The 12,397-nt window shown below is 32.2% G+C and overlaps 1 protein-coding gene across 1 annotated transcript in view; it reads right to left on the bottom strand.

Moving 5' to 3' along the window:
- The window catches only part of ATRNL1 (attractin like 1), a 683,604-nt gene that overhangs the window by 485,880 nt on the left and 185,327 nt on the right, over positions 1 to 12,397 (bottom strand). The window lies entirely within an intron of this gene.

The following is a 12,397-nucleotide window of genomic DNA, read 5'->3' as shown; positions in this document are numbered from 1 at the left end:
CAAGCAGCTCATGCAGCTCAATAACAAAAAACTAAACAACCCAATCCAAAAATGGGCAGAAGACCTAAACAGACATTTCTCCAAAGAAGATATACAGAGTGCCAACAAACACATGAAAGAATGCTCAACATCATTAATCATTAGAGAAATGCAAATCAAAACTACAATGAGATATCACCTCACACTGGTCAGAATGGCCATCATCAAAAAATCTACAAACAATAAATGCTGGAGAGGGTGTGGAGAAAAGGGAACACTCTTGCACTGCTGGTGGGAATGTGAATTGGTACAGCCACTATGGAGAACAGTATGGAGGTTCCTTAGAAAACTACAAACAGAACTACCATATGACCCAGCAATCCCACTACTGGGCATATACCCTGAGAAAACCATAATTCAAGAAGAGTCATGTACCAAAATGTTCATTGCAGCTCTATTTACAATAGCCAGGACATGGAAACAACCTAAGTGTCCATCATCGGATGAATGGATAAAGAAGATGTGGCACATATATACAATGGAATATTACTCAGCCATAAAAAGAAACAAAATTGAGTTATTTGTAGTGAGGTGGATGGACCTAGAGTCTGTCATACAGAGTGAAGTAAGTCAGAAAGAGAAAGACAAATACCATATACTAACACATATATATGGAATCTAAGGAAAAAAAATGTCATGAAGAACCTAGGGGTAAGACAGGAATAAAGGCACAGACCTACTAGAGAATGGACTTGAGGATATGGGGAGGGGGAAGGGTAAGCTGTGACAAAGTGAGAGTGGCATGGACATATATACACTACCAAACGTAAAATAGCTAGTGGGAAGCAGCCGCATAGCACAGGGAGATCAACTCGGTACTTTGTGACCACCTAGAGGGGTGGGATAGGGAGGGTGGGAGGGAGGGAGATGCAAGAGGGAAGAGATATGGGAACATATGTATATGTATAACTGATTCACTTTGTTATAAAGCAGAAACTAACACACCAATGTAAAGCAATTATACTCCAATAAAGATGTAAAAAAAAAAAAAAGGGGGGTGGGGGACTAGTTCTAATAGACATTCAAACATTTATAAGCCCTCTAAAATTAAAACACTGTGATACTGGCACATCAATAGGCAAACAGATCAGAGGAGTAGCATAGAAGATCTACAAATAGAACTGAATACATATGAAACTTTAGTATATAAAAATAAAAATTTTTTATTGATGTAAATAAAAATATATTTATTGTCAATAACTAAAGTTAGATTATCTGCTGTCAGAGAAGGAAATTAAAAATTTGGAAAGGAGGAAGGATAGAATGAACCCTGTAGTAAGGGATAGGAAATGAGAGGTATTAGTGTGAACTCATGGATTTTACTATAGAGTACAGGTAGATACAGAAATGGGCACTGATGTGTTTATACTTATGTATGAGAATTTATTGGTGTCTGTTATGTATACATACACCTATTTTCCAGTTCTGTCTGCTAGGATGATTCATAAACACTGATGGCCCTGTAGCAAAGAGCCCAGTAAAGGAACCAGGGATGCTTGAGAAATGCCAGCTTCCAGTTAGGGCAGGAAAGGTTCAAGAAGAGTGCCAAAACATAAGGAAATGCTCAAAGAATGATAGATAGATAGATAGATAGAAACATAGACAGATGCATAGATACATAGATAAATACATAGATGCACAGATGAATACACAGATAAGATTCACAGACAGACAAACTAGAGAAGACAAAGCTTTTCATTGTAGAAGATAGCTAACTAATTATTGTAGAAAGAATGATGGAATCAGAAAATCTCTGTTTGGTAAAAATCAGAAGACTAGTGAGTAAAAGTTTGAGAAGTAACATGATATTCACATAGTCTCATAGTATCTCCTACAAGATATTTTTTCATTAAAGGATAAAATAGTGACTTTATAGTAAAGAAATCTGGCAGACACCACTTTAACCAAATGTTTATGAACATCTGAAAAGTGGGGAATACCTGTATTCCTAAAAAATGTCAATGTCACTACATAATAAGAAAGACTCAAGAAATTAAAGTCTGAAGAGACACACAAATCAATGCAACTAGTAATCTTGAATTTTCTTTTGCTCTAAAGAACAATGTTGGGACAACTGGTAAGGTCTATGTTTAATAACAGTATGCATCAATGTCTATTTCCTAATTTCTATAATTCTAATGTAGTTAAGAGAATTCCCAACTTTTAAAAAATAAACCCTAAAATCTTTAAGGAATAGAGGGATATCAAGTCTGCAATGTTTAATTGAGAGACAGGGAGAGAAAGAAGAAATCTGAGGGAACTTATTGAATATCCTTACAACTTTTCTGTGTGAAATTATGTCCCCCCCCAAAATTAACAGACCTTTTCAATTTTGAGAAGATTAAACATTACTACACTTTCAAAATAAATAATAAAATGTACTTTTATGTCTTTTACTTGTAGGTCAATAATAACATTATGTTAACAACTTTATTTGAAGAGTTCTTTGTTTTTCCCATATGTTATTAAGGGTTTAGTTTCTATACTTCTGAGTAGAAGGGATGTTGTTAACAATATGTAAAATAATGATTCCATTTCTCAAGAAGACATTAGTCTCTATCTTTTCAAGAAAAACCAATCATCCTATGAGAATAATTACCCAACTGCCTACAGTTACCAACAATGGGATTCACATAAGCACAACACAACTTTAAACTTGAAAGAATTAGCTGCTGGCAGATAGAAAAATAAATAAAATATACCTTAAAATTATTTAAAATACAAATTATATGGTACACTGAAATAGATATTTTGAAGTTAGCTAAAAAGATTTATAGGATAACACATTTTGTTAAAATGACCCCAAAATTAATAGAGTGAAGTGAAATGTAGATGGTAAGCTTTGAGAAGTCAGACACCAATAATCTATTTATCTTCTCTAGAAAAACTAGAAACTGAAAGGAATTATATAAATTTCATTTTTCTTCCTTATCTAAATTTCATATAACTTCTCATCAGTATTTAATGAAAAATTTATGTACAAAATATTGGATTATTGCTCAATAAGTTATGAGTACAGAATGAAGCACCATTGGTAATTATTAAAGCTAATCCTCATTTAGAACAAAATAAAATATAGACTTTGGAACCAATATTGCTTCACTTCTGCCTCTATTACTGAAAAATAAAAGAAAGAAAAATCAACCAGAGAAAAATAGTAAGCTACTTTTTACCTCTTGCTCTAAAGTGAAAATATTGGTTGAAACGTGAAACCCACCTAGCTAGAAAGTCTGAATTACATTTTCTCTTAGATCATATGAAAATGAGTAAAACATATGACACAAATATTACATTTTCTTAGTAATATTAATATAGCAATGGGCTAACTATACACCAAGCACAGTACTACTACCTATGTAATAGCGTCACAAAGATAATGTAAAAATGATTTTTTAAAAAAACCAACTAAGACAAAACTTTCCTCATCAAGAAGTTCACATCCTACTTAGAAAGATAAGTGAACAATGACTTACAAAAACACTGATGGCTATCACCATGGAGGTGCCAACACTGCCTGAAGTTAGGAGGGACATTACAAGTTTTCAGGCTGAAATTTCCAGAGTTGAGATTTGAAAAATGAGTAACGGAGTCCAGAGGCACAGTAGTGTCCAGGGAAGCAAAAATAGGAAAAATGGGGAAAGAGTTGGGTTTATATGAAGGAGTGGTTTGATATGAGGTGAAAAGGAATACAATATTGTGAATGTCCTAGATACAGAATAAAGGATCAACTAAAAGAAAGTGAGGCTGATCTATTTAGAAATTGCTACAGTGGGCTAAGCTAAGGTAAAGGTAGACACAACTAGACAATGGCAGTTCAATATTATGGCTTCGAAATGGATTAGAGCTGACCACTGATTATATCTAAGATTCAAAGATGTAAGCACATACCTGCTTTGGAGTACAAGAGTCTGGTAGCTCATATTTCAATCCTGGTTCCATCACTTGCTGGCTTAACCTTTAACATGACTCTTTAGGCCTATATCTTTGGTTTACTCCTCTATAAAATTGACATAATAGTATATACTTGACAAAATGCTTTGGAGAATATGAAAAACTTTAGGCAAAGCTCTTAGCAATGTTCCTGGTATTTTATTTAGATAAAATATATAAATAAAAATGTTTTATTTTATTGTTCCTGGTTTTTTATTTAGATAAAATAAAATACCACTAAATGTTAGTTATATATGTTTTTAATATAATGCTTGGAGCTTGGCTGACAAGGAAAATGTTAATAACTTAAATGTGGACACAGAGAAAGAGAGAAGTAAAGGTGTGGTAGAATATGAGAAACATGGTAGGATATGAAACCAGAAAAATCACTCTGGGTCAGAGCATAAAAGGCCTTGAACGTCTTGTCAAGGAGGTTTTAATTTATTTCACAGACACTTTGGAGGCAATGAAAGATTTTGGAAATAGTCATAAAAATCACTGAATGTTTTGGGGAAGAAAACTATGTCTTTATCTTCTGATAAAGGAGATATAAGGGTGGATTACAAATGGAGAGATTGCATATATACAGGGTAATCATTCATTAATTCAACAAATACTTAAAAAGAACCTATTCCATTTTAGGTAATCTGTAACATCCAACAGTAGTGGAAGAGAAGAGGAATCATGGGGGCCTAAACTAATAAAGGTAATGGAATATAAAGGCGGAGATAGGTGTCAGAGACAGTGCAGAGTCAGAATCAGCTTGGGACAGAATACAAGGGTTGAAGAAAAGGAAGGAATCAAAGGTACCATTAAAACTGAGCCCCCAAAGAATTGTATTACCATTAACAAAATGCGGGTGAAGTGAGAACATTTTTTAAATAATAAAGTTACTGAATTCAGTTTATAAACATTGATTTGAATAATAGTGGCCTGTACAGAAATGCTTAATAAGAAGTCAAAAAATAAGTTAAAATTGCTTAATAAAGTAGGCTGCACTATTCACTAAACATACAATTAAATGTTTATATACTTGCGTTAAAGCCTACAAGTATAGACTGTGATTATTATAAAATCAGTAAATAGGCCTTTAAAGAAAAAGCAAGATAAAAGGTATAAAAAATTATATGTGATTAAGAGAAATGCAAATACTTGCATTCATGTCTTAACATATAAAAATGAACATCTGAAGAAAAGGCATTTCTTCTTAAATAATATGTTAAGGAGCATTTTGATATGTTTATCAAATATTTAAGAGAATATTTATGCTGGTGCTTTTTTACACCTGCTCTAGGCATTTCTAATATATAATTAACTTCCCCACCATCACTAAGTAGTTTTTGAGATATGAAAAAGTGTGTATACAAATTGGTATTTAGCTTGATTTTGGTTTTGAAAAAACCTTTACATATCAGGACAAGGTAAGTACATGCTTAGAGTTTCTTAGTTAACCTCTAATTTTCTGTAACATACTAAATAAATGTTTTATATGTTTTAGAATACAAGAAGTATGCCCCACTTTAAATTCACCCCTTACTTTTTTTCATCCTAGGCCTGTCATTTGAAGCTAATAGTAATTCCTCAACCTTTGTAGATTAGGGTAAGAGCCATTTTTATTTTTAAATTAAATTTTCTTACCTTACTTATTTAAAAAAACAATAGTGCCAGATCCTTGTAACATAAAACCTAAAGCAATACATGATGATAAGCATCACGTCAAGTGAAATTAAAGAGAAATATTGAACACTTAGATAAAATAATGGTTTCTATCTTGACCCAAATAGGTAAGTATTGTACTTGTAGACCTAAAACCATTGAATACTTTTTTGTTTAATTCCGTAAGAGATATACTAGTGAACTTACTAATGAAAAGAAAACATTCAAGTGACACACTTCATGGTCAAAACTGATAAATCAGAGATGGAGATAGTCTATAACATCGAGTCTAGGAGCCTAAAAACCACTAACCCAATGCCAAAAGTCGAAGTAAAAATTTATTTTAAGTTAGGATAGGTGGAAAGTAGAACTTTGTGCAAATAAAAAGTAGGAAAGGAGATCTTGAGAAAGGTGTCAAAGTAAGCCATGCATGGCAAAGTTCCCCAGCACTTAAAAGTTCAGTGACTAATATCTCTAGCAGTTTCATGAGACTCGACCCACAGACAGTTCTCGTAAAAGGAATCTAAGAGAAAAGAGTAGTAAACTGCATCTTCTAATAACCCACAATCAAAGGTCATTCTAAAATAGCTGACAATGTCAGGGCCAAACAGTTTTCATAAACGCAGTTCTTCTCATCCTTAACATTTCCTTTTTGAGAACAAAAAGGATGAAAAGAGTTTGAAAAGATGGAGTAGATAAAGAAAACAGGGTTACTGAGCAATCTGACATAGAGGAACACTTCTACAAGGAAAACAAAGTTTCAAAAACTTAGTATACAGAGAAGAGAAACTAGCTACAAATATTACAGAAGCTATGCAATAAAGAGTTTGTTTAATCATGCAGTTGAAACAGGCAGTTCTATATGATTTTAAAAGGCTCTCCTGTTTTCTTAAATTTACATAAAAATGTCATTCTGAAGAGAATTTTAGATCAAAGTATAACTTCATGACTATATCATATACTAAATAGCTACATGTAATTACATAATTATTCATTTAACGGCCACTCTTTGAAATATTTAAAATCTCAGATTGGCTTTTCTCTGCCACACAGTATGATAACGTGTACTCAGAAAATACAAACTTTCAACTTTGTTGTGTCAAAGTAATTAATAAAAACAAGATTTCCATATCAAGTGATTTTCATTTATCTGCATTTTTAGATTATTCAGGTCAATGCTTCCATTTTGAGAGAATTAAACTTCTTACATTTATTTGCAGAAATGCTCGAGTTCATTTGGTTATAAACTTTCAGCTTCTCTGAACAATCTGCAATATGTAAGAAGGGTTTAAAATGAAAAAAATCTCCCATCCTAGTAGAGAGAAAGAAGAGTTCACTTATCTTCTTTACCACCCTCAAGTCTCAGAGCATATCTGTGTCATAGCCCAGTGTGTTAATTAAAGTTTTAAATATTTCTGTAAAAGCCTGCTATGGACAGATATTAATAATATGCCAAAAAGAAAAACATAAGTTTTGCTAATAAGAAACAAAGGTAAAAACAAAACCGTTACTATGTTGAAAGAACTTTTTTTCCTCAATCTGAAAACTAAGAGTTTCTTTATCACTATTAAAAGTAAAAAATATAGAAAGAAAATTATATACTATTTAAGAACCTAGAAAAAGAATAATAAAATGAACTAAAAGTCATAAACAAATACAAAATTACACTTTACTGAAACCAGTTATGAATGCAATGTTAAAGGAAAAGAATTTATTCATAACACCAACCAAACCCATTAGACATCTTACAATAAAGTAACTAAAAACGGTAAGACCTAGATGAAGAAACCTATTAGTCATACAAGACTGCAATTTTTTAAATGTCTGTATACTTCATATGGGGAGCTTTTTTCTTATAGTCCATTTTTTATGAGTAATTAAACAAAACAAATACGTGTAAAGATATTAAAATATTTTTAAGATTAATAACATTATAGCTTAGTTTCTTACATTTAGAACAAGTTATAATGAAAAACATGCAGCTAATAATAATTACAGAAAACTGAAGCATGCAAATTGCCTCAACTCTCAAGGGCCTACCCAGGTCCTCCCATTAAAATTAATCTCTTTGTCCCTGATTCTATTGTTCAACTTCTACATAACACTATTACAGCACCTACACAACGTTCAGTTGACCCCTGAATAGGGAGGGGGTTAGGGACACGAACCCTCTGTGCAATAGAAAATCCTGTATAACTTATAGTTGGCCCTCCATATATGCAGTTCCTCCATATACCAGGTTCCTCCTATACACATTTCTGCATCTTCTATACACAAGATTCAACAAACCGTGGATAGTGTGGTACTATAGTATTTACTATTTTAAAAGTCCGTGTATAAGTAGACCTGCACAGTTCAAATCTGTGCTGTTCAAGTCAACCATATATAAATGTTAGTAAGTCCTAACACACTACTTTGCATATAGTAAGTAATCAGTAATTATGGAATTCAAGGGTAATCCTTCATCACAAAGTAGTACAGTATATTGAGTGTTGAGCTGTTGTAGCACATTGAGCTATTACTCTATTCAATGAAACTTTCATTTATTTTCTTTTACTAAAACTTATGTTAAATTGGAGATAACATGGCAAAAATAATACTGTCCCAAAAGTCTGATTCATACATTTATATTAACATACTTAAGCCTAATGATGTTATAAATAGTAACCATAATAATTTGGATTATGGAGTTAACATTTGCTGGAAATACAAATTATTTCATATGTTTATTTAAGCCTCACAGTAAATTAAATTAGCTGCATTTTGCAGGTGAGGAAAGTGAGACACTAAGAGGTTAAATAATTATCCAAGGTGACAGTGCCATTGCCAGAATATGGACCCAATCAGTATAATTCCAAAGCCCAAACTCTTAACAATGTTATATTCTTTTATGGCTACAAAGACAGATAGATAGATAGATAGATAGATAACCAATGCCAGAGCAAGTTTGTAACAGAGAATCTTCCTGAACATTAATAAGAAATAAAATAATTTGAATAATAAAGCACTATCAATAATTGTACTAAAAGAATAGCTATAAATATAGTTTTAAAACAATCTGAAGGAAGTCTACAAGTACATTTATATATTGACAACATAGTTAAATGGCTTTAGTAGGCCGACTTTTTAAAAGAATATCTAAATCTGCAGTACATTTAAAGCCTTGCCATTCAAATATAAATCTATTTCCTTATTTCCCTTAACATCACCATGGACTTTGAATTTTAATACGTGCAACTAATAATGAAAAAATGAACTTTTCTCAATAAGGTGAACTAAAAATGAAAAAATAGTAGAAAACTTTTACTTCTCATATTTTATAAACTGATTTTAGCCATTGCCACATTAAATATAATTTACAAGGTGTGACATATTGTTTATTTAGTTAGATTGCTAATGTGGCCCTAAGAAATAAAAATGAATTTCATATATCACATCACTGTAGAAAAGTCATAGACAGAAAAATACAATTTTGCCAAATTTAGGAAATAAGGAAACTATAAGGAATTGTTTAAAGCTTCATAAACTACCAGGGAATGTGCAACAGTGAATAAGAAAGGTATTTATCTTTCATTCTCTTTAGTTTTCTATTGCATTGTACCTCAGCTTTCCACATGTATAATGTCAGCAACAAAAATAATATGAAATAACTGAATTAGTCTTAAACCTAGCAGAGAAGTATCATCCCCAAAGGGAAACATACTTCTAAAAGCACTATGCCTGGTGGAATGATAAAACTTACTATTTTAATTTAAAACAGTTTTTAGCTAATATACTTATTCAAACGTTCCTTTTGCCTATGTTGGCAAAAAATTAAAATAATACTTTGGTAATCTTCATGACATTATATTTGGCAATGGATTCTTAGATATGCACCAAAAGCACAAGCAACAAAAGAAAAAAGAGATAGACTGGACTTCATCAAAATTTAAAACTTCGGTGCTTTGAACTACACTGTCTAGACAGTGAAAAGACAACCTACAGAACAGGAGAATATTTGCAAATCATTTATCTGATAAGGACCTCATAACTAGAATATATGAAGAACTCTTAGAATTCAACAACAACAAAACCAAATAACCCAATTTAAAAAATGAACAAAGGACTCGAAAAGACATTACTCCGAAGATATACAAGTGGCCAATATGCACATGAAAAGACAAAAAGACTCAAACAAATATTTGTACAGCCATATTCATAGCAGTATTATTTACAATAGTCAAAAGGTGGAAGCAACTCAAGCATCCATCAATGGATGCATGGATTTTAAAAATGTGGTATATACATACAACAGAACATTATTCAGCAATAAAAAGGACACATGCTACTATATGAAAGAACCTTGAGGACATTATGCTAACTGAAAAAAAACAATCATTAAGGACAAATACTGGATAATTCCACTTATTTGAGGTGTCTAGAGTAATCATATTCATAGTGACAAAGAGTAAAATAGTGGCTGCCAGGGGCCGGTGTTGGGGAATGAAGAGTTATTATTTAATGGTTATACAGTTTTAGCTTTGCAAGATGAAAAAAGTTTTGGAGATGGATAGTAATGATGGTTGCACAATGATGTGAATGTACTTAATGAAACTGAACTACACACTTAAAAATGGTTAAAATGGCTAATTTTATATTATGTACATTATACTACAATTTTTAAAATTGTTTTAAAATGGGCAAGAACTGGAATAGACATTTCTCCAAAAAAAATATACGATGGCCAACAACTTCATCACTAGTCATTAAGGAAATGCAAATCAAAACTACAATGAGAAATAGTTTTACACCTACTAGGATGGCTAAAAGTTTCTGAAAATGTAAAATAACAACTGTTGGCAAGGATGTAGAGAAATTGGAATCCTCCACGTTGCTGGTGGGAATGTAAAATCGTGCAACCACCATGGAAAATAATTTGGCAGTTCCTTGAAAAGTTAAACATAAAATTGCTATATGACCCAGCAATTTCTCTCCTAGTTTATATACAAAAGAACTAAAAACTTGTATTCAAAAACAACTTGTGCAGTAATGTTCATAGCGGCACTATTCACAATAGCCAAAAGGTGGAAAAAACCCCAATGTCCATCAATGAATAAATGGGTAAAAATATTGTGATATATCCATACAATGGAATAATATTCATCCACAAAAAGGAGTGAAGTACTGATAGATGCTACAACAAGAATGAACATTAAAAACATTATGCAAAGTAAAAGAAGCCAGTCACAAAGTCACATATTTTATGATCCAATTTACATGAAATATCCAGAATAAGTAAATTTATAAAGAGCAGATTAGTGACTGCCAGGGACTGGGATGACTGCTTAATAAGTACGGCACTTTCTTTTGGAGGGAAGGAAATTTTCTGGAACTGGACAGAGGTGATGGTTGCACAATATTATGAATGTAGTAAATGCCACTGAATTGTATACCTAAAATGGTTACCGTTATGCTATGTGAATTTGACCTCAAATTTAAAAAATGCTAAAAATGGGGTTACGGTTGGAAGCAATATATAAATAACGGAAGTATATGAAGTAAATTACTTCACACAATCCCCAAGGACTATTATATAGGCATTAAAATAATTTGGAGACTGTAAATGAAATCATTTTCATAAAAGTAAATTAAAACAATTGTATATTAAATATATGAAAGGTTGCAAACACATATAAATTGCAATGTGGAAAAAAAACAACCCAGGCGTGTTTTTGTCTTAAAGTTATGGAAACAAAACATTTATATATATATATAACATAAATAATCTATCTGAAATACACTTTTTGTCCAATGAAATTCTTGGCTATAGAAAATTCAGTAGTAAAAAGCTTTTTGGAAAACAGGATGGCTCCAAAATCCTTACCTTTTTACTTAATAAACATAAAATAACAAAATACTATGACTCCACTAGGTGAGGTCTACACTTTGTGGATTCCGTTGTACACATTTCTATTGCTGCTTCTGAACACAATGAACACAGCACTAAGCTGTGGCTTTTGGCTAATAAGGGCTACTGGATCCTCCCTGTCCGTATTAACACCACTTCTGCATTAACAGTTAACAGTTAGGCCTAAGAATCAGACACTTTCTTCCTCTTATTAGCAGTATGATTTGGGTATTTTATTTAACTTCTTTGTGTATTTGGTTGTATGTAAAATGGAGATAATTGTGACTTCTCCCATACAGTTGTTGTACAGCTGAAATGAGATAATGAATATAAGCTATGAGTACAGTGCCTAGAACACAGAAAATGCAAGCGTCAAACAATTTCTGTATTACAGCCTCAATCAGGGCAGAGCTTTCCATATTACACAATTTCAATCAGCACCAAACCTGCTATTACCAGAGCAGTTTTGTTGACTCTAAGGCACAGCTCATCATTCTGTGTTTCTCAACCCTGAGTGTATATTAGAATCGTTTGGGAAGACTTTGAAAAGAACCAAGAATCACCTTACGATAAACAAAGAGACTGATTTAATTATTTATGGATTGACCCAGACATCCGTATTTTTTAAAAGCTCTCCAGGTGGCTTTAATATGCAGGTAGTGTTAAAAAGTTTTATCTAAAGGCCCAGGCCCAACTCTCTCTATGAAGATTTCTCATCTTATCACAGCCAACAACTGAGGCTTTTCTGTGAGTGCTCTACAGGCTATTCCATTTAGAAAAAGTAGATTAAAGATTTAAGGAACAAGGACTAATCTAGAAATGAAGAAGGATTACTGAAAAAAAAAAATTTCAAGGAAATTTTTTAAAGAAAGACCAAATTTTCTT

The sequence above is a fragment of the Delphinapterus leucas genome, chromosome 16 (assembly GCF_059928025.1).
Source record: "Delphinapterus leucas isolate spDelLeu-1000000601 "Yukka" chromosome 16, BTC_Dleu_Yukka2, whole genome shotgun sequence".
Taxonomy (NCBI): domain Eukaryota; kingdom Metazoa; phylum Chordata; class Mammalia; order Artiodactyla; family Monodontidae; genus Delphinapterus; species Delphinapterus leucas.
This window is presented reverse-complemented; position numbering and strand designations above follow the sequence as displayed.